General features: G+C 43.2%; 1 long non-coding RNA gene across 1 annotated transcript; it reads right to left on the reverse strand.

Moving 5' to 3' along the window:
• Positions 1-17,974: 17,974 nt before the first annotated feature.
• Positions 17,975-19,826, reverse strand: LOC132124676 (uncharacterized). The gene is made up of 3 exons (XR_009426791.1): positions 19,621-19,826; positions 18,328-18,618; positions 17,975-18,103 (listed from the first exon to the last, which is right to left on the reverse strand). It is a non-coding gene; the product is annotated as an uncharacterized LOC132124676 (long non-coding RNA).
• Between the last annotated feature and the right edge of the window lie 953 nt (positions 19,827-20,779).

Consider the following 20,779-nt stretch of genomic DNA (forward strand, 5'->3'; position numbering starts at 1 on the left):
TTGCCGACATCGCGGCGCCCCAAATGGTGAATTATGTTGCAAGATGTAGTAAAACTCAAAGTCCTGGGTTACTCACGTTCTGGTCTTTGAGTGCAGAATGTGTTAGAGTTAGGTTTCATTAATATGGAACAGATGGCTGAAATACCATCAGCTCAATAGTGTTACACATCTCTGTTCAGTTAAAAAGTGTCTGTGCATTTATTTGCAATCAAGTCAACGATATCGCTGTAGATGAAGTGACCCCAACTAAGCAAGCCAGAGACGTCAGGGGCAAGGAACCGAAACTCCATCGGTGACAGAATGGAGAAAAAAACCTTGGGAGAAACCAGGCTCAGTTGGGGGGCCAGTTCTCCTCTGACCGGACGAAACCAGTAGTTAAATTCCAGGCTGCAGCAAAGTCAGATTGTGCAGAAAAATCATCTGTTTCCTGTGGTCTTGTCCTGGTGCTCCTCTGAGACAAGGTCTTTACAGGGGATCTGTATCTGGGACTCTAGTTGTCCTGGTCTCCGTGTCTTTCAGGGATGTAGAGGTCCTTTTTTAGGTGCTGATCCACCATCTGGTCTGGATACGTACTGGATCCGGGTGACTGCAGTGACCCTCTGATCTGGACACAGACTGGATCTGGTGGCCATGGTGACCTCGGAACAAGAGAGAAACAGACAAATATTAGCGTAGATAGGAAAAGGATCTGCCGCCCGCAGTTGATTTTGATATTCTAAGTATTATCAAATTGCCTGAGTTTTAAGAACGTAGCGGACATAGAGGATTATAATGTAAAAGGAGCTCAAATACTGAGGTGTTAAACCATTCAGGTATTCAGGTAAGTAATAAGCAATATTGTAAAATCTATACGATGTTTGATAGGGAGCCAGTGCAGTGTTGACAGGACCGGGCTAATATGGTCATACTTCCTGGTTCTAGTAAGAACTCTTGCTGTTGCATTTTGGACTAGCTGTAGTTTGTTTACTAAGCGTGCACAACAACCACCCAATAAAGCATTACAATAATATAACCTTGAGGTCATAAATGTATGGATTAACATTTCTACATTTGACATTGAGAGCATAGGTTTGTGAGCGTAGCTCCGCTTTGTTTACAGCTGTTACTGGGGAAACCTCTATTTCTCTCGCTTTAAAGCATCTCCTGCAGGCAAAGAATGAATTTGCATTTTCATGAAGTCCACCTGATTTACGCAGCAAACATATTTTTTTTGTTATCAAAAAATATCTACTCTAGAGGGACTGTTGTTATTGATTCTATTTGGTCAACCGAAAGTTAAGTTAGGGCCACAAAAGCGCGCATGCGCAGTAACGTTTGTTTATGTTGTTGCCGTTGAAACCATAGTCATGCTGCGAGATACAAGGTCAGCACAGTCACTGATACTGGAGAGTGCACTGCCATTTTCGAATGCGTCATATACAGGCGATGATGTACCCATTCGAGGTATTGAGATGGGCTGTACTCTTGTGCCGTTGCATGCAGTCTATTTAAAATCTGACCTTATTTCGGGTCCTGTTAGCATTGGTGTGCAGTCACAGTTATCTGTGGAGGGCATGAGTATGATCTTGGGTAATGATTTGGCTGGAGCTAAAGTTTTACAATACCCGATTTTATCAGCGATGCCTAATGTTAGTGAGCAGGTAGCTGATCTATCACAATTCTCCATTGGATTGTGTCTTAACTACACAAAAAAAGAAATTTGCAAATGTAGTGGATCTGTCAAGTTCCTTTCTAGCTGCACCGCCTGAACTGCTTGTTAAACCCCAACTGTTACCATGTGATGAGAATTCCAGCGCCAACGAAACTTCCTTAAAAGTGGGTAGGGAACAGTTAATCGCTGCGCAAAACAAACGATTCAACTCTGCGTAAATGCATCAGTGCTGCTGTCAGGTAGAACTCAAGTGTAAGATGCTTTTGGTGGGTTATTTTTGGGATGAAGATGTGTTGATGCGCTGGTGGAAGCAGTCAAACCCAGAAAGTTATCATGTGTATCAGATTGTTCTTCCTACTGGTTATCGTTATCAAATTATGAAGCTAGCTCACAAACATTTTTGTTCAGGACACCTTGGTGTTACAAACTTATTACCGCATCACTAGACATTTTTTCTGGCCAAGTTTGAAGTCTGCCGTGTCTGCGTTCATTCGGTCTTGTCATATTTGTCAACTTGCGGACAAACCTAATCAAGTGATACCGCACGCCCCACTCAAAACTATTCCTGTCATAGGGGAGCCGTTTGAGGGACTTATTTTGGAATGTGTTATCCCCTTGCCAAAATCTAAGTCTGGTCATCAGTGCATTCTTAATATAATGTGCGCAGCCACCCGCTACCCAGAAGCTGTGCCATTGCGCTCTATAAAAGCGAAAGTTGGGGTTAAAGAGCTGGTAAAGTTTTTCACTCTGTTCGGGCTACCTAGAGTAATACAGACAGACCAGGGAACAAACTTCACACTTATTTGAACAATTGGTAGATGAATTAAAAGTGGAAAACCAGATGTCGAGCGCTTATCACCCTGAATCGCAAGGTGTGCTCTAGTGTTTTCATCAGACGCTAAAATCTGTAGTAAGGAAGAGCTAGGATCCAAGTGCAATGAAAGAGTTTATTGAGAGAGCGATGACACAAGTCTCTGTAAACGGGAACACAGGTAGCTGCAGGTTATGCAGAAAAAAGTCACTCTTAACAGAAACGGCAGATAGCTAAGGACAAAGGATAGATCACGGGACGGTCTCCGTAGAGGGTCCTCGATGAATGGGTCAGTGGCTCTCTCTTGATTTAGTGAACGGCTGGAATGCAGCAGGTTAACAGGGAGACCGGCTAGCGGAACCTTTACCTCTCGTCCCCACGTATTGAGCGGCCGAACTCGTGTTTGGACACACAGTTCGTGGACCCTTGAAATTGTTAAGTGAACAGTTTCTTTCTAAAGATCTTCCTCGGGTGCCGATCCTTGAATACGTGAGTACGCTTCGTGAACAACTCCATAGTACTTAGGAAGTTGCTAAACAGCATCTTGCTGAGTCTCAAATTAAGATGAAGTGCAGACATGATAGAACAAGTGTTGTTCATGATTTTCAGGCAGGCTACAGTACAGACTCTGGTGCTTGCACTTTTGCTTGTGCCTAATTCTCCCATGCATGCTCGTTTTGCCGGACCATATAAAATCGAGAAAAAAACTGAGCGATACTAACTACGCAGTTTTAACACCCGATCGACGACACAAAAGTAGAGTTTGTCATGTGAATATGTTAAAAGCATATGTTGCCAGAGATGTGCCTGAAGTTAACCCTTCTGCTGAAATTGCTCCTACTGTAAATGTTGTTGAACTTTCTCTCATTGGTGCATAGAGACAGGTGAGGTTATTGGCAAGGAAGGTCAAGCCTCTTGTGCGAGATTTTCTAATTCTGCCATCTTGGCCACCTTGCCAACTTGCAAAGTCCATGTATGTGTGGATGTTTTTTGTGTTTGTATGCTCTCAAGCTGTCTGCCCATCATTATTCATGTATTATACTCTATTTTATTTTGTCTTCTATTTTTGCCTAGTTCATTTTCTTTCTCTTTTTAAACGATGGTAAATGGTCTTAAAATAATTCATGTAAATATAAGGAGCCTGTTGCAGAAACTTGATCAACTAAAAGTTTGGCTTGTTTTCAATAAACCTAGTATTATTGCAATATCTGAAACATGGTTATCTTCCACTATTACTGATAGTGATATTAGTTTAGATAATTACACGCTGTACAGAGCAGATAGAGGCTCTAGAGGAGGTGGTGTAGCCACATATGTATCCTCGAGTTTACTGTCACAGGTGATTGTTCTAAAGGAGAAACCAGTACACTTCGAAGGCTTCTTTGTTAAAATAATTCTTCATGAAAATAAACATTTAATAATTGGAAATATTTACAGACCTCCTAATTCTCCTTCTGGATCTATAAAGAATAGTATGTCACCTGTTTCCTCATTCGGCACTTGTGAAGTTATTCTGTTAGGTGATTTTAACATTGACCGGCAAGATCCTGCTTCAGTTAAAGGGTTAGTTCACCCAAATAGCAAAATTATGTCATTAATTATTTAATTTCATTTCATTTCATTAATAATTTACCCTCATGTTGTTCCAAACCCGTAAGTTTATCTTTGGAACACATTTTAAGATATTTTAGATTTAGTCTGAGAGCTCTCAGTCCCTCCATTGAAGCTGTGTGAACGGTATACTGTCCATGTCCAGAAAGGTAAGAAAAACATCATCAAAGTAGTCCATGTGACATCAGAGGGTCAGTTAGAATTTTTTGAAGCATCGAAAATACATTTTGGTCCAAAAATAGCAAAAACTATGACTTTATTCAGCATTGTCTTATCTTCCATGTCTGTTGTGAGAGAGAGTTCAAAACAAAGCAGTTTGTGATATCTGGTTCGCGAACAAATCCATTCGATGTAACCGGATCTTTTTGAACCAGTTCACCAAATCGAACTGTATCATTTTAAACGGTTCGCGTCTCCAATACGCATTAATCAACAAATGACTTAAGCTGTTAACTTTTTTAATGTGGCTGACACTCCATCTGAGTTCAAACAAACCAATATCCCGGAGTAATTCATTTACTCAAACAGTACACTGACTGAACTGCTGTGAAGAGAGAACTGAAGATGAACACAGAGATGATCCAGATAGTGAACAAAACATAGACTCGTTCACGAGTCAAGAACCGGTTGCATTTGTTTTTGGATCACCAGTAGTTCTTTTGGACAGTTCGATTCAATAAACCGGTTGAAGAAAACGGTTCAACGGTTCTTTTGCACTCGACGTAATGGCGTCATTAGCGATGATTGCCCTTGATTCAAGCCTTCAGTTTACCCGCGCTCATAACACTAGCACAGAATCAGTTCAGATTCAATCACCAAAAGAATCAGTTCCGTTCAGATGCTCTGTGTGTCAGTCTGCTTCACGCTGAATCACACATGCGCAGTATCATCAGCTCCTCGGTTCTCAAATCGGACTCATCTGATAGAAACGGTTCTTGACTCGAGAACGATTCAGTCTGTTGTTTGTTATCTGGCTCAGCTCGGTGTTCATCTTCAGTTCTCACTTCACAGCAGTTCAGTCAGTGTACTTTTTGAGTACATGAATTACTCCGGGATATTGGTTTGTTTGAACTCAGAGGGAGTGTCAACAGTGTTAACAGCTTAAGTCATTTGTGGATTAAAGCGTATTGGAGATGCGAACAGTTTAAAACGATTCAGTTTGATTTGGTTAACTGGTTCAAAAAGATCTGGTTACATCGAATCATTCGTTCGCGAACCGGATATCACAAACTGCTTTGTTTTGAACTCTCTCTCTCACAACAGACAGGGAAGAGAAGACAATGCAGAATAAAGTCATAGTTTTTGCTATTTTTGTACCAAAATGTATTTTCGATGGATGTTTCAAAAAATTCTAACTGACCCTCTGAGGTCATATTGTCACAATGTCTGGGTTGTATTCCCTGGGTTTCCACTAGATGTCCTCCTTTCCCACGGTGTCTGTCACTTTATGAACTGTCTGTTCCCTTATTTGGTCACCTTCCTCCTTGTTTGGGTTAATTGATTAGTCCTCACCTGTCTCCAGTTCCCTCATTACCTTCTGTGTATTTATACCCGGTCTGTCTGAGTCTGTGTTACGGAGTCCTTGTTTAATGTTGAAAGTTTATTCATGTCCGTCATCTTGCCTTGCCTTGCCTTGTCTTTGTGTCTTGTTTATGTTTGGATTTGGATATTCTGGTTTTGACCCTGCCTGGACTGTTTACCCCTTTTGGATTACCCTTTAATAAATGACTTACCTGCGATTGGTTCCTTCTCCTGTGTTTTCTGTAACACCGTTCGTGACAGAAGGACTCTGTCACAGTAGGAACCAGCGGTATGTCATTTTTCCGTTCCCCAGCCAAGATGGCGGAGCGGCGAACCAAGTACCTTCGGTTGATCACCCTCCGCCAAGAGGGCAATGAAGTGGGTGCCCTGGCTCAGGTGTTCTGGTCCCTGGCCGAGGGCATGGGCTACAACGATGCGGCCCTCAAGGACTATTTCAATGGCGGGCTGGATGATCCAGTGTCTCAGGAGAAGATGGCGCAGTTAGAGACACTGGAATTCTGAGAATTTGTGCGCTACCTGCAGCATCGGCTTCGGTGGGATGCCCCAGCCACTTCTGTCTCTTCCGGCGGGGTGGTCGTCAGCCCAGCACCACTGCCCAGGATGGCAACCAGCCAAGCGCCACAACCCAAGATGGCCGCCAGTCCAGCACCACTGCCCAGGATGGCTACCAGCCAAGCGCCACAACCCAAGATGCCCGCCAGTCCACCACCACTGCCCAGGATGGCTACCAGCCAAGCGCCACAGCACAAGATGGCCGCTAACCCAGCGCCAATGCCCAAATTGGCCACCGTTCCAGCGCCACAGCCCAAGATGGCCGCCAGCCCAGCACCAATGCCCAAATTGGCCACCGGTTCAGCGCCACAGCCCAAGATGGCCGTCAGCCTAGCGCCACAGCACAAGATGGCCGCTAACCCAGCGCCAATGCCCAGATTGGCCACCGGTCCAGCGCCACAGTACAAGATGGCCGCCAGCCCAGCGCCAATGCCCAAATTGGCCACCGGTTCAGCGCTACAGCCCAAGATGGCCGTCAGCATAGCGCCACAGCACAAGATGGCCGTCAGTCCAGCGCCACAGCACAAGATGGCCGTCAGTCCAGCGCCACAGCACAAGATGGCCGCTAGCCCAGCGCCAATGCCCAAATTGGCCACCGGTCCAGCGCCACAGTACAAGATGGCCGCCAGCCCAGCACCACAGTACAAGAGGGCCGCCTGTCCAGAGTCATGGCCCAAGATGGCTGCTTGCCCAGCGCCGCTGCACAGGATGAGAGTCTCAGTTGACCCTCCGGTGTCGAGTCAGGTTCCAGTTGACCCTCCGGAGTCTAGTCAGGTGCCAGTGAACTCTCCAGAGTCGAGTCAGGTGCCAGTGAACTCTCCAGAGTCGAGTCAGGTGACAGGTCGAGTCAGGTGCCAGTGAACTCTCCAGAGTCGAGTCAGGTGCCAGTGAACTCTCCAGAGTCGAGTCAGGTGCCAGTGAACTCTCCAGAGTCGAGTCAGGTGCCAGTGAACTCTCTAGAGTCAGGGCTAGTCACCGGTGATCTTCAAGGACTGAGTCAAGTCACCGGTGATCTTCAAGGACTGAGTCAAGTCACCGGTGATCTTCAAGGACTGAGTCAAGTCACCGGTGATCTTCATGAACAAAGGCAAGTCACCATTGATCTTCATGAGCAAATACAAGTCACCAATGATCTTCATGAGCAGTGTCAGGCCAGCACCAATCTTCTGGAATCCAGTAAGGACACCAGGGGATTACCAGAGTTTCGTCGTCCTGTTGGTCCAGCCACACGGAGGTCTGCTCCGCCTTGGGGGGCTCTGGTGCTGACCACATGGCTGTGGTGGTCTTCTGCTCCGCCCTGGGGGCCTTCCGCCCTGACCACACGGTTGTGGGGGTCTTCCGCTCCGTCCTGGAGGACTCTGACTTCGTCCACAAGGACGTGGTGGTCTTCGGCTCCGCCCTGGGGGGCTTCCGTCCTGACCACACGGTTGTGGTGGTCTTCTGCTCCGCCTTGGGGGCCTCTCGTCCTGACCACATGGCTGTGGTGGTTTTCTGCTCCGCCCTGGGGGACTTCCGCCCTGACCACACTGTTGTGGTGGTCTTCTGCTCCGCCCTGGGGGGCTCTCGCCCTGACTACACGGTTGTGGTGGTCTTCTGCCCCGTCCTGGATGACTCTGGTTTTGACCACAAGGACGTGGTGGTCTTCCGCTCCGCCCTGGAGGACTCTGGCGTCGACCACAAGGATGTGGTGGTCTTCTGCCCCGCCCTGGGGGGCTTCATGTTGTTGTTTTTGCTTTTTGTTTTTGTGTTTACTCCTGTCCCTGTTCCTTTCTGTTAGTCTGGCCCTCCGTCCCTCCCCCTGAACCTCCTCCGGTCCTCCTCCCTCCTGGTCTCCCTGTTTTGTGTTTTCAATTCTGGTGCCTGTTCCCCATGTTTTTCTTTTCTGGCCCTCCGTCCCTCCCCCTGAGCCTCCACCTGTTCGCCTCCCTCCTGGTCTCTGTTTTGTGTCTGTCGTGGAGCGTCTGGGAGCCGCTCCGTAGAGGGGGGGTACTGTCACAATGTCTGGGTTGTGTTCCCTGGGTTTCCACTAGATGTCCTCCTTTCCCACGGTGTCTGTCACTTTATGAACTGTCTGTTCCCTTATTTGGTCACCTTCCTCCTTGTTTGGGTTAATTGATTAGTCCCCACCTGTCTCCAGTTCCCTCATTACCTTCTGTGTATTTATACCCGGTCTGTCTTAGTCTGTGTTACGGAGTCCTTGTTTAATGTTGAAAGTTTATTCATGTCCGTCATCTTGCCTTGCCTTGCCTTGTCTTTGTGTCTTGTTTATGTTTGGATTTGGATATTCTGGTTTTGACCCTGCCTGGACTGTTTACCCCTTTTGGATTACGCTTTAATAAATGACGTACCTGCGATTGGTTCCTTCTCCTGTGTTTTCTGTAACACCGTTCGTGACACATATGGACTACTTTGATGATGTTTTTCTTTCTGGACATGGACAGTATACCATACACACAGCTTCAATGGAGGGACTGAGAGCTCTCGGACTGAATCTAAAATATCTTAAACTGTGATCCAAAGATAAACGGAGGTCTTACGGGTTTGGAACAACATGAGGGTGAGTTATTAATGACATAATTTTGCTATTTGCACTGTAAAATATTTCCAGGATTTCACAATATATAACTGTAATATTTCACAGGTAATTACATTATTACCACTTCACAGGCTTTAACTGTGATATTTCACAATATAATACCGTATTTAGACTTTTACTGTGAAAATAATGCAGGCGCAGGGCTTTTACAAGAAACTACTGTGAATTCCGTCATTTTCGCGCTGCAACTGCGTCATCTGAGCTCCCCCGGAGCTCCCTGGCCTGATTTCCTCCGTGGTCTCACTCGACGGATTCAGTGCGGTAAGTGTTTAATATCAAACTTTGTCAATTTGATGACTGTTTTTAATATGAAATTTCATGTTATTTAAAAGTATGAACCAAATTAGCGTTAGTTAAGTTCTGTTTCATGTTTTTGTAACTTAGCTGGAGCAGACTCGCGTCTAGGTTTGAGCGCGCAAATTTGAATGATCAGACATTGGTTGTGTTAATAAGTGTATAGCTAGTAGTACCGTATTAAGTTATTAACTGTGAGGCTTCACGTTAACTACACCGTCAAAATTTAACTTTAGCTTTGCTTAATGCTTTTCTTAGTTAACGTTCGTTACTCTAACAGCGCTCTCTCTTTTCCCACAGCATTTTTCTACCACCGGGAAATAAAGTTATAAGGTAAGCTGTGGCCTTAATGTGTGTATTATGACAGTTATGATCAACTAGATACATTATAGTGTTGTGGATTTGTGCAAAGGTGGAGTAAATTAATCTCAAATTAGTAATGTTAGCTAGCTGGGCGTCGTCCATATTTTTCTGCCTGTGTGTGAAACAGAGCAGCCGTTGTCTGTCTCGTCAACAGAAAAAATAAAGTGCATTTTATTATAAAAAAGATATAGGAAAATAAATGTGTTTATCACTGAATTCGTGGAGCTTAGTTAGCAGTGCTATTCTAAAGTAAAACAGGTCGACATCTGGAGATATTAGGAGCCATTTTGTCTGTGAACGGGTAATTATTCTAGGAGGAAGAGTGCAAGCAGAAACAGCCACATGGAGATGGACTGCCAACAGGCTCTTCCTCCATCCTCTACAAACAGTACGTGTAAATGATGTAAATTGTTGTGTGCAAATGCATTGCCTGGGTAAATCACACACATCTAACTTACTTTGTTGCAGGACTATTCTTGACTGTGTGTTTGTGATGTAAATGTTTTTTTCAGTTGCTGTTAAGTTATTTAAATGGTTGCTGTTTAATTGAATCCAAGTAATGTCACCTTGTTAAAACTGAGCTAACTTTAGTTTTGCTCAGTACTGCAACAGCAGTGACCCACTGAAGGTGATGACTGGGAACTGAAACCTTTTTAATCCCACTTGAATTAAACTAACATCTTTCTTCTCTGTCTTTTTGTTTAAATGTGCTTCTTGGGCATCAACCCAGAGACAGGTACAAAATCAAAGAGGCAGAGAGGACACATAAACCAGCAAGTCTGTACACTGATCAGGAAGCTCATTGACTTTGAATGGATGTCAGTCTAATGTAAGTTGTGTTCCAACTTCAGAACAGACTAACGAAACACTGTCTTTGTTTTAAGCTAGAATTAGTTATGCAGTAAGATGTTTACTTAAGCTATTAAAGGGTTAGTTCACTCAAAAATGTAAAGTCTCTCATTAATTACACTCCCTCATGATGTTCCAAACAATTTTGTTCAACACAAATTAAGATAATTTTAAGAAGTCCGAGAGCTTTCTGATCCCGCTTATAGACTGCAATGTTATAACCGCTTTCAAGCCCCAGAAAGGTAGTAAAAACATTGTTAAAATAGTCCACGTGACTACAGTGGTTCAACCTTATTGCTATGATGCGACGAGAATACTTTTTGGGCGTTCCGCACAATTAAGTATTTTTGCATCGCTTCATAACATTAAGGTTGAACCACTGTAGTCACATGGACTATTTTAACAATCTTCACTACCTTTCCGGGCCTTGAAAGTGGTAATAAAATTGCTGTCCATGGAGGAGTCAGAAAATGTCTTAATTTGTGTTCCAAAGATGAACGAAGGGCTAACGTGTTTGGAATGAGGGTGGGTTTTTGGGTAAACTATCCCTTTAATCTGTTCTACGAGTTTAGACAGGCTGCAAAATGTGTAAAATGCATTGTTCTTACGTTTATTTGAATTAAACATGCCTTTTCAATGTTATAGGTTATTGATATGTTAGAATAAAAACGTCAAATTTACAGACGTACAATAGTTTTAAGTGTAAATTTACATCACATTACTGGCTTACTGAGTTGCATTACTATGTACGCATGTCATGTAATTTTTGCTTAACCTCAATCATGTTACTTTCAGAGTCCTCTGGTTTGTTGATTTAATATTAATTGATATAGTACTATTCACATGATTTATCTGATTTATCATGAGTTTTACAATTGTAATTTCTTAAATTGTACACATTTTAGGATTAGTTTTACAATGCGAGTACCATACTTGCAGGTACTTGCGCCACAAAGTAACTTAAACTTTTTGTCTTTCTTATCTTTTGTGCCTGCTGCAAGGGAAGGAGTGAGACACCTGCAACCCTCTCTTTTCCCACCTTTTTGTCTTTTCTTCCCTCTCTCACTCTCTCTTCTCTCTCTCCTTCTTTCTCTTTTCAGCTCCTACGTTGTGAAGTACCATTATCACATAGTAAACACATGCACAGTGCACACACATAGACACACATTCCTGTTACCCAGTGTTCATTCCTGTTACCCAGTGTTTATTCCTGTTATCCATCCATCCATCCATCTTCTACCGCTTATCCGGGGCCGGGTCGCGGGGGCAGCAGTCTAAGCAGAGAACCCCAGACTTCCCTCTCCCTAGACACTTCCTCCAGCTCTTCTGGGGGGACACCGAGGCGTTCCCAGGCCAGCCGGGAGACATAGTCTCTCCAGCGTGTCCTAGGTCTCCCCCGGGGTCTCCTCCCAGTGGGATGTGCCCGGAACACCTTCCCGGGAAGGCGTCCAGGAGGCATCCGGAACAGATGCCCGAGCCACCTCAGCTGACCCCTCTCGATGTGGAGGAGCAGCGGCTCTACTCTGAGCTCCTCCCGGGTGACTGAGCTTCTCACCCTATCTCTAAGGGATCGTCCAGCCACCCTGCGGAGAAAGCACATTTCGGCCGCCTGTATCCGGGATCTTGTCCTTTCGGTCATGACCCAAAGCTCATGACCATAGGTGAGAGTAGGAACGTAGATTGACCGGTAAATCGAGAGCTTCGCCTTGCGGCTCAGCTCTTTCTTCACCACGACAGACCGGTACATCGACCGCAATACTGCAGAAGCTGCACCGATCCGTCTGTCAATCTCCCGTTCCATCCTTCCCTCACTCGTGAACAAGACCCCAAGATACTTAAACTCCTCCACTTGAGGCAGGAACTCTCCACCAACCTGAAGTGGGCAAGCCACCCTTTTCCGACTGAGGACCATGGCCTCGGATTTGGAGGTGCTGATTCTCATCCCAGCCGCTTCACACTCGGCTGCAAACCGTCCCAGTGCATGCTGAAGGTCCTGGCCTGATGAGGCCAACACGACAACATCATCCGCAAAGAGCAGAGACGAAATCGTGTTGTCACCAAACCTGACCCCCTCCGGCCCCTGGCTGCGCCTAGAAATTCTGTCCATAAAAATCATGAACAGAACCGGCGACAAAGGGCAGCCCTGCCGGAGTCCAACACGCACCGGGAACAAGTCTGACTTACAGCTGGCAATACGAACCAAGCTCCTGCTCCGTTCGTACAGGGACCGGATAGCCCTTAGCAAAGGGCCCCGGACCCCATACTCCCGGAGAACCCTCCACAGGCCGCCGCGAGGGACACAGTCGAATGCCTTCTCCAAATCCACAAAGCACATGTGGACTGGTTGGGCATACTCCCATGAACCCTCCAGCACCCTGTAGAGGGTATAGAGCTGGTCCAGTGTTCCACGGCCTGGACGAAAACCACACTGTTCCTCCTGAATCCGAGGGTTCTACTATCGGCCGGATTCTCCTCTCCAGTACCCTGGCATAGACTTTCCCAGGGAGGCTGAGAAGTGTGATCCCCCTGTAGTTGGAACACACCCTCCGGTCCCCCTTCTTAAAAAGAGGGACCACCACCCCGGTCTGCCATCCCAGAGGCACCGTCCCCGACTGCCACGCGATGCTGCAGAGGCGTGTCAGCCAAGACAGCCCCACAACATCCAGAGACTTGAGGTACTCAGGGCGGATCTCATCCACCCCCGGTGCCTTGCCACCGAGGAGTTTCTTGACTACCTCGGTGACTTCAGCTTGGGTTATGGACGAGTCCACATCTGAGCCCTCAGCCTCTGCTTCCTCAATGGAAGACGTGACAGCGGGATTGAGGAGATCCTCGAAGTATTCCTTCCACCGTCCAACGACATCCCCAGTTGAGGTCAACAGCTCCCCATCTCTACTGTAAACAGCGTTGGTAGGGCACTGCTTCCCTCTCCTGAGGCGCCGGACGGTTTGCCAGAATCTCTTCGAGGCTGACCGATAGTCCTTCTCCATGGCCTCACCGAACTCCTCCCAGGCCCGAGTTTTTGCCTCCACAACCACCCGGGCTGTAGTCCGCTTGGCCTGCCGGTACCTGTCAGCTGCCTCTGGAGTCCCACAAGCCAACCAGGCCCGATAGGACTCCTTCTTCAGCTTGACGGCATCCCTTACTTCCGGTGTCCACCACCGGGTTCGGGGATTGCCGCCTCGACAGGCACCGGAAACCTTACGGCCACAGCTCCGAGCGGCCGCTTCGACAATGGAGGTGGAGAACATGGTCCACTCGGACTCAATATCTCCAGCCTCCCTCGGGATCCGGTCGAAGCTCTGCCGGAGGTGGGAGTTGAAGATCTCTCTGACAGGAGACTCGGCCAAACGTTCCCAGCAGACCCTCACAGTACGTTTGGGTCTGCCGAGTCTGTCCAGCTTCCTCCCCCGCCATCGGATCCAACTCACCACCAGGTGGTGATCGGTTGACAGCTCCGCCCCTCTCTTCACCCGAGTGTCCAAGACATACGGCCGGAGGTCGGATGAAACGACCACAAAGTCGATCATCGACCTACGGCCTAGGGTGTCCTGGTGCCACGTGTACTGATGGACACCCTTATGCTTGAACATGGTGTTCGTTATGGACAAGCTGTAACTAGCACAGAAGTCCAATAACTGAACACCGCTCGGGTTCAGATCAGGGGGGCCGTTCCTCCCAATCACGCCCCTCCAGGTGTCACTGTCGTTGCCCACGTGGGCGTTGAAGTCCCCCAGTAAAACGACGGAGTCCCCAGTCGAAGCACTTTCCAGCACCCCTCCCAGAGACTCCAAGAAGGCTGGGTACTCTGCATTGCCGTTCGGCCCATAGGCACAAACGACAGTGAGAGACCTATCCCCGACCCGAAGGCGCAGGGAAGCGACCCTCTCGTTCACCGGGGTAAACTCCAACACATGGCAGCTGAGCTGGGGGGCTATAAGCAAACCCACACCAGCCCGCCGCCTCTCACTTTGGGCAACTCCAGAGTGGTGAAGAGTCCATCCTCTCTCGAGGAGTGTGGTACCAGAGCCCAAGCTGTGCGTAGAGGTGAGTCCGACTATCGCTAGTCGGAACCTCTCTACCTCACGCACAATCTCGGGCTCCTTCCCCGCCAGTGAGGTGACGTTCCACGTCCCTAGAGCTAGTTTCCGTGTCCAGGGATCGGGCTGTCGAGGCCCCCGCCTTCGACTGCCACCCGATTGTCTAAGCACCGGCCCCTTACGGTCCCTCCTGTAGGTGGTGAGCCCACGGGAAGGCGGCCCCACGTCGCTCCTTCGGGCTGAGCCCGGCCGGACCCCGTGGGGGGAGGCCCGGCCACCAGGCGCTCGCATACGAGCCCCAACCCCGGGCCTGGCTCCAGGGTGGGGCCCCGGCTGCGCCATACCGGGCGACGTCACGGTCCTTTGATTTATTCTTCTCATAAGGGGTTTTGAACCGCTCTTATTCCTGTTATTAAATTGTATTTTTCAAGTACCATTATCACATAATGGTAAACAGTAAACACATTCACACACATATTGACAGACATTCATGTTACCCAGTGTTCATTCATGTTACACAGTGTTTATTCCTGTTATTAAAATGTATTTTTCTTCTAAAAAAATAAAAGTTAAACCATTGTTTTTATCAGTTTTGTTTGGTCCATCATTTATGCTAAATCACAGTATAGACATGGTTAAATACAGTAATTCTACAGCAGCTTACTGTTAAATTACAGTAATATGATAGACTAACTGTAATTGCAAAGTAAATTACTGTAATTATACAGCAGCTTACTGCTAAATCACAGTAATATGACGGCATAGTTATTGTGAAGTCACAGTAAACAGCTGTCATTTCACAATTATTTACTGTAAAAATGATACGGTAACTTGCTGTGAAAGTCATGCAATTATTAACCTGCAATTTATTGTAAATTTACAGTGAAATAATTAACAGTGTGGGTGAACTAACCCTTTAATGTGCACCATCTAATTAATAGTATACATTTATCTCGACTTATTAATGAGTCCACAAGAGTCAATCTTAAATCAAGAACACTTTTGGACTGGATCTTAGTTACTCATCCAGATGGATTTGTAGAATCAGGTATCTTTTCAGACTACTTTTCAGACGTTTCAGTGTCTACTGCATTATCTATTGTGTCTGGAAAATTAGAACTCCTCATCTTCCTAAATTTATCAAGGTACGTCTAACCAAATTATTTAATAGGGATCATTTTATACATGATTTGCTTAATATTAACTGGAATAGACTACAATTAATACCATTTGTTAATGATGCATGGGAATATTTTTCTTCTGAGATTTTGAATATTATTAATAAATATGCTCCCCTGAGAGTTATTAAGGTAAAAGGCAATCATTCACCTTGGGTAAGTGGCGAACTGATTACTCTATTAATAGGGGATAGGACATGGAAGAAGTACCATCTTAAACGAGAAATAGCTGACTGGGAGTCTTACAAGCTTCTAAGAAATACCTGTACAACTCAAACTAGGAATGCTAAATCAAACTATTATAAAAACAGTTTATCAAATAAGTTTAATAATCCTAGACAATTCTGGAAGAATATGAACAATTTATTAGGTAAGCCTGATAGTGCACCAATTAATATATCAATCAATAATGAATTATCAAATGATCCTATTGCTATAGCTAATGCCTTTAGTCAGCATTTCTCATTAACACCTCAAGAAAAATTTCCTTCTCACTCAGTTATGTCTCCTTCAATCCAGCTGGGAGCTCCTTCTCTTTTAGAGGGGTCAGTTTAACTGATGTGGAGCAGGCTATAAGTGGACTCTCCTCAAACGGTGGTGCTGGTCTAGATGGCATTGGTAGCTAAATTCATTAAACTGGTGTCCCATGTCCTTTCTTCTCCTCTGTCTAATCTCTTTAATTTATCTTTCACTACTTGTGAAGTGAACACAATTTAAATGTGTCATACCTAAGAAGGCATTGAATCATTTTTTTGAATATTGAATTATAGAGAGAGGTGTACCACAAGGTTCTTCTCTTGGGCCTCTTTTGTTCTCCATTTTCATTAATGACCTTCCTCTTACTTGCACTAACTGTAATATTCAACTATATGCCGATGACACTGTTATTTATTGCTCCAACTCTAACATTAATGAAATTCATAATTCCCTCAGCACGACTTTGATAAAGTTCAGTGTTGGTTGCTGTCCAACAAACTCGCTCTTAATAAGACTAAATCTTACTGTTATTTTACAAATCAAGTAGATTTCAGGTTCCCACTGACCTTAATCTTAAATTCATGGACTCATTGCCAATAATTTAAATATCTTGGTCTCTGGCTAGATTCTAATCTTTCATTCAATATCCATATGCACTCAATTTACATTGGTTATTGTTTATTTTCAAATGTATTCCCTTCAGTTATCCTGTTTATTTGAAACAATATTTAATCCCATTTAGCTCCTCATATAGTTTATGCCATGCAGATCAAATATTTTTTTGCTGTCCCTAGAATTAATAAAGAAATTGGCAAATATTCATTTAAATATAAAGCACCCTTTGATTGGAATAATTTGCCTGTTTCTATTCTATCTTCAACTTCACTCCATATGTTTAAAAATGCTCTTGTACATCACTTACAGAATATTTGTTTTTGATTTCCTTTTACATACGTTTGTATATTTTATTTCAGTGGAATGTCATTGTTACATTGTTGAATAATTATTGTTACATTAATAATGTGAAAGATGCTTACTGTTGTGGGGTTAGACAGCCCTCTGAGAGTTCTGTGTGTATGTGTATGTGTGTGTGTGTGTGGGTGAATGGCTTTGTTGTCTTGTTTTTGTACTGATTGTATTGTATTGATGTATTTACTGTTGAAGCTGTCACTTGTATATTTATGAATATTGAGGACCCCCTTGTAAATGAGATGATTCATCTCAAGGAGCTTATCCTCTTAATAAAAAATTATCAACTAAAGGAGGTAATGCTTTTTCACATTTGGCCCCCAAACTCTGGAATAGCCTCCTGCAAACATTCAGGGTTCAGTAAACCTAGATTAAAATCACATCTCTTTGGCCAAGCAAAATATATACAAATAATGCATCTCATAATATTGTACTGCATTTATATCTGTATATCTAAATGTGCATTATTATTCTTTAGCTTGGGTTAAACAAATTAGTTTAACTTGGTTGGGACAGCAACTACGCTAATTATCCCCTCAGAGGACCCCAGATGATGCCAACCCTGAAACAACACACAGAACTAACCAATATTGCAATAAGATTGATTGCATCATATAATAATTACTGTCAATAGTGTTCATCGTCTCTTTGATTACGTCTTTAATTGATTTTCCCTTACATTATTGCCATATGTACATAAACTGACATTGACCACTGATAAGCTACTACTAAATATTTTGGAAGTGTATATATATATATACACTCTAAAAACTGCTGGGTTAAAAAATAACCCAACCTTAACCACGCTGCTGGGTCACTATTGGACAGAACACGCGCTGGGTTGGTTTGACCCAAGTGCTGGGTTTTACCGTTTAACCCATATTACTGGGTCATTCATTTGACCCAACCAGTGGGTAAAATTAACCAGTGGGTAAAGTCAAACAAATAGTTTAGTCAAATAAATAGATTATTTCCTGTCTCACTGCCTTTATACATTAGTTACAAATATATTTTATATTACGAATGTAAAATAATTATTGTCTCTGTAATACAATAAACCAGAGAGGCCATGTATATGTGATTTCAATCTCATTTAATTTAAAACATATTATTTCTTTAAAAACAATACATTTCTTTAATACTTTGTTTGTATACAATATTGAATACATTCTTTACCCCCCATCCCAACCCCCACACACCCTCTGACATTCACCCTTCCCCACAGACTTTATAACAAATGTAAATCTGTCCAAATATTCAGGCATTAAAAGTCATTAAACAACTAATTTGAACTCTCATACGATTACAATTTAATTTATTAAGATGTGTTGATTTAATAACAGCAACAAAATAAATTTTAAAATCATCTACATATCATGTGGACCTGAAACCACTGTTGTCCTCAAAAACTTTACAGAGGAGGACTCTTTTCCTTCAATTTGATACACAGCATGCTGGAGAAACTCCCAGGTGGGGAGACACTGCTTGGTGTACTGAACATCAAAAACAAAAAAAGCTTTAAAGCAAAGATCAACTGCCTCCAACAAAGACTCAGTCTCAATGGCGTGGCCTGGAATAATGGCAAAGGTCTGTGATGTCCCCCTTGTCTCATCACTGAGGCACAGAATGTGCAGCAATGCTCCAGTCATCTCATGGATTAAATATTCAACCATGTTGGTCCCAACCTGTTGATTACACACAATAACTTAGAGTGCTGCAATATAACTGACATGCTAGTTAAGCTTTTTTGGTGGAAATATAAAATAAATTGTATTGCAAACATTACCAAATATGACAAAATGTGTATTTACATATTTATAGTAATGGTAATAAAATAATAATTTGGACTAATATTATCAACATTTAGGCATTAAAAAAGTCAAAATATTACTGTAATGTTGATAGTGTCTTTAACATTAAAACTCACAAACCCGCTTGTTAATCTCCTGACTGGCAGCACTGATGATCATTTAGATAAACTTAGATAATTTTCAGCTTAGATAATTTACATTTATGCATTTGGCAGATGCTTTTATCCAAAGCGACTTACATTGCATTTCAAGATACACATTTACATTCTTATCAGTTTTTGCTTTCCCTGGGAATCAAACCCATAATCTTGCCATTGCAAGCGCCAATGCTCTACTGTTTGAGCTACAGGAAAGATAATGTTACACAATAAAATGAAAGATGACATGCATGGTAGGGTATCATGTAAATTTAAATTTTAAACTGGCGCCTGTCCATTGCAAATAATCCAGGCGGAAATTCCTTTACACTACTAATCAGAGCCAGATGTGATGACACGTACTTTGATAAAGGCCTATAGTTTTCTTATTTAAATGTTATTCTTCAGGTAAAATGTTCTGTTCTTTGTTTATGGTTGTTTACTTACAGTACTTTTTGTTTTCTCATTTACTGGTTTGGTTCATTTGAAGCCATTTTCTTGATGCGGTTTAAATTCTAAATAACTGCTATAAGAACAAGCTAAAAATGAAGCACCATCACCAGTACTCTGACTTGCGATATAATAGCTGTATATTCTTAGTATACAGACAGACATTTCCAGTGAAATCGGACTCGACAGCTCAAATTATAAATCATTATTATAAATGTACCGTTGTGAATCGGGGGAAGTTAAAGGATTAGTTCTCCCCAAAATGAAAATGTCCTAATAATTTACTCACCCCAATGCCATCCAAGATATCCATGTCTTTCTTTCCTCAGTGCGAGAGAAATTATGTTTTTTGAAGAAAACATTTCTGGATTTTTCATCTAACAATGGACTTCATTGGTTACCATCGTTTTTAAGTCCAAATGCAGTTTCAAAAGTCTTTGAAGTGTTTAAACGGGCTGTACGCAATCACAGCTGAAGAAGAGGTTGTTATCTAGTGAAACGAATAAAATTGAGTGCATCACTACAATATAAAATTCTAATAGGTACTGAACATGAGTCATGTTTTTCCCTCACAAAAATTAACTGCTTTTATTACGTAAAAGTACAGTAACCATGTTTTTTTTTTATTATTATTGCAAATGGATTACCATTTGTATTTATTTTTAAATAAATAAATATGTACATTTGTGGCATGGTTTAACAACAGTAACCTTTGTCTCTGAATTTATAGCAAATATTAAAACTTTGCATATGCTTTGATTCAAGTGTACTTTTGATATATTTGTCCAAAATGTGGCATATTCCGTCCGTGTTAGGCAATAGCAATCCCGTTTTTATGACTGGATTCTACTAACCAGACTGTGTTTCTGCATCGCGGAAATTATAGGGCCGTACGTCTCAGAATAGTCAGTTCAATTTGGGAAAGAAATCAATTACATCTGTATGTGGATGTGTGTAAATATTCAAATGTAATCCCCACTGTAATCTTTAAAATTTTCAGAAGTAACTGTAATTTAATTACTCATGTTTTCTTAGTAACTGTAACTGATTACAGTTACATTTATTTTGTAATTAAATTACGTAATTAAGTTACATGTAACTAGTTACTCCCCAACACTGGTTAATTGAATGCAAAGTGTGAGTTCTAGGAGAATGTTTGTCTCGTGATGAACATGTATCGCTCACTAGGAGTCGCTAAATGAACAGCTGCAGCACGCAGGTTATCTTTTTTTTTTTTTTTCAATGGAGGATCAGTTGCCCTATTGGTTAAAATCCCCAAACAGTATACTTAAATATCAAATAAATAAATTACATCAAAACAGGGGCGTTTGCGTTTTGATGTGGTGGGCTGCTGTGGGCCAGAAAGTCCTCCTCCAGTCAGAGGTAAAAAAAACAGAAAGTTCCGCAAAGAATGAAAAAGTAATAAACCAGTTGCTGGGTCAAAATAA

The sequence above is a fragment of the Carassius carassius genome, chromosome 43 (genome assembly GCF_963082965.1).
Source record: "Carassius carassius chromosome 43, fCarCar2.1, whole genome shotgun sequence".
NCBI classification, from domain to species: Eukaryota; Metazoa; Chordata; class Actinopteri; order Cypriniformes; family Cyprinidae; genus Carassius; species Carassius carassius.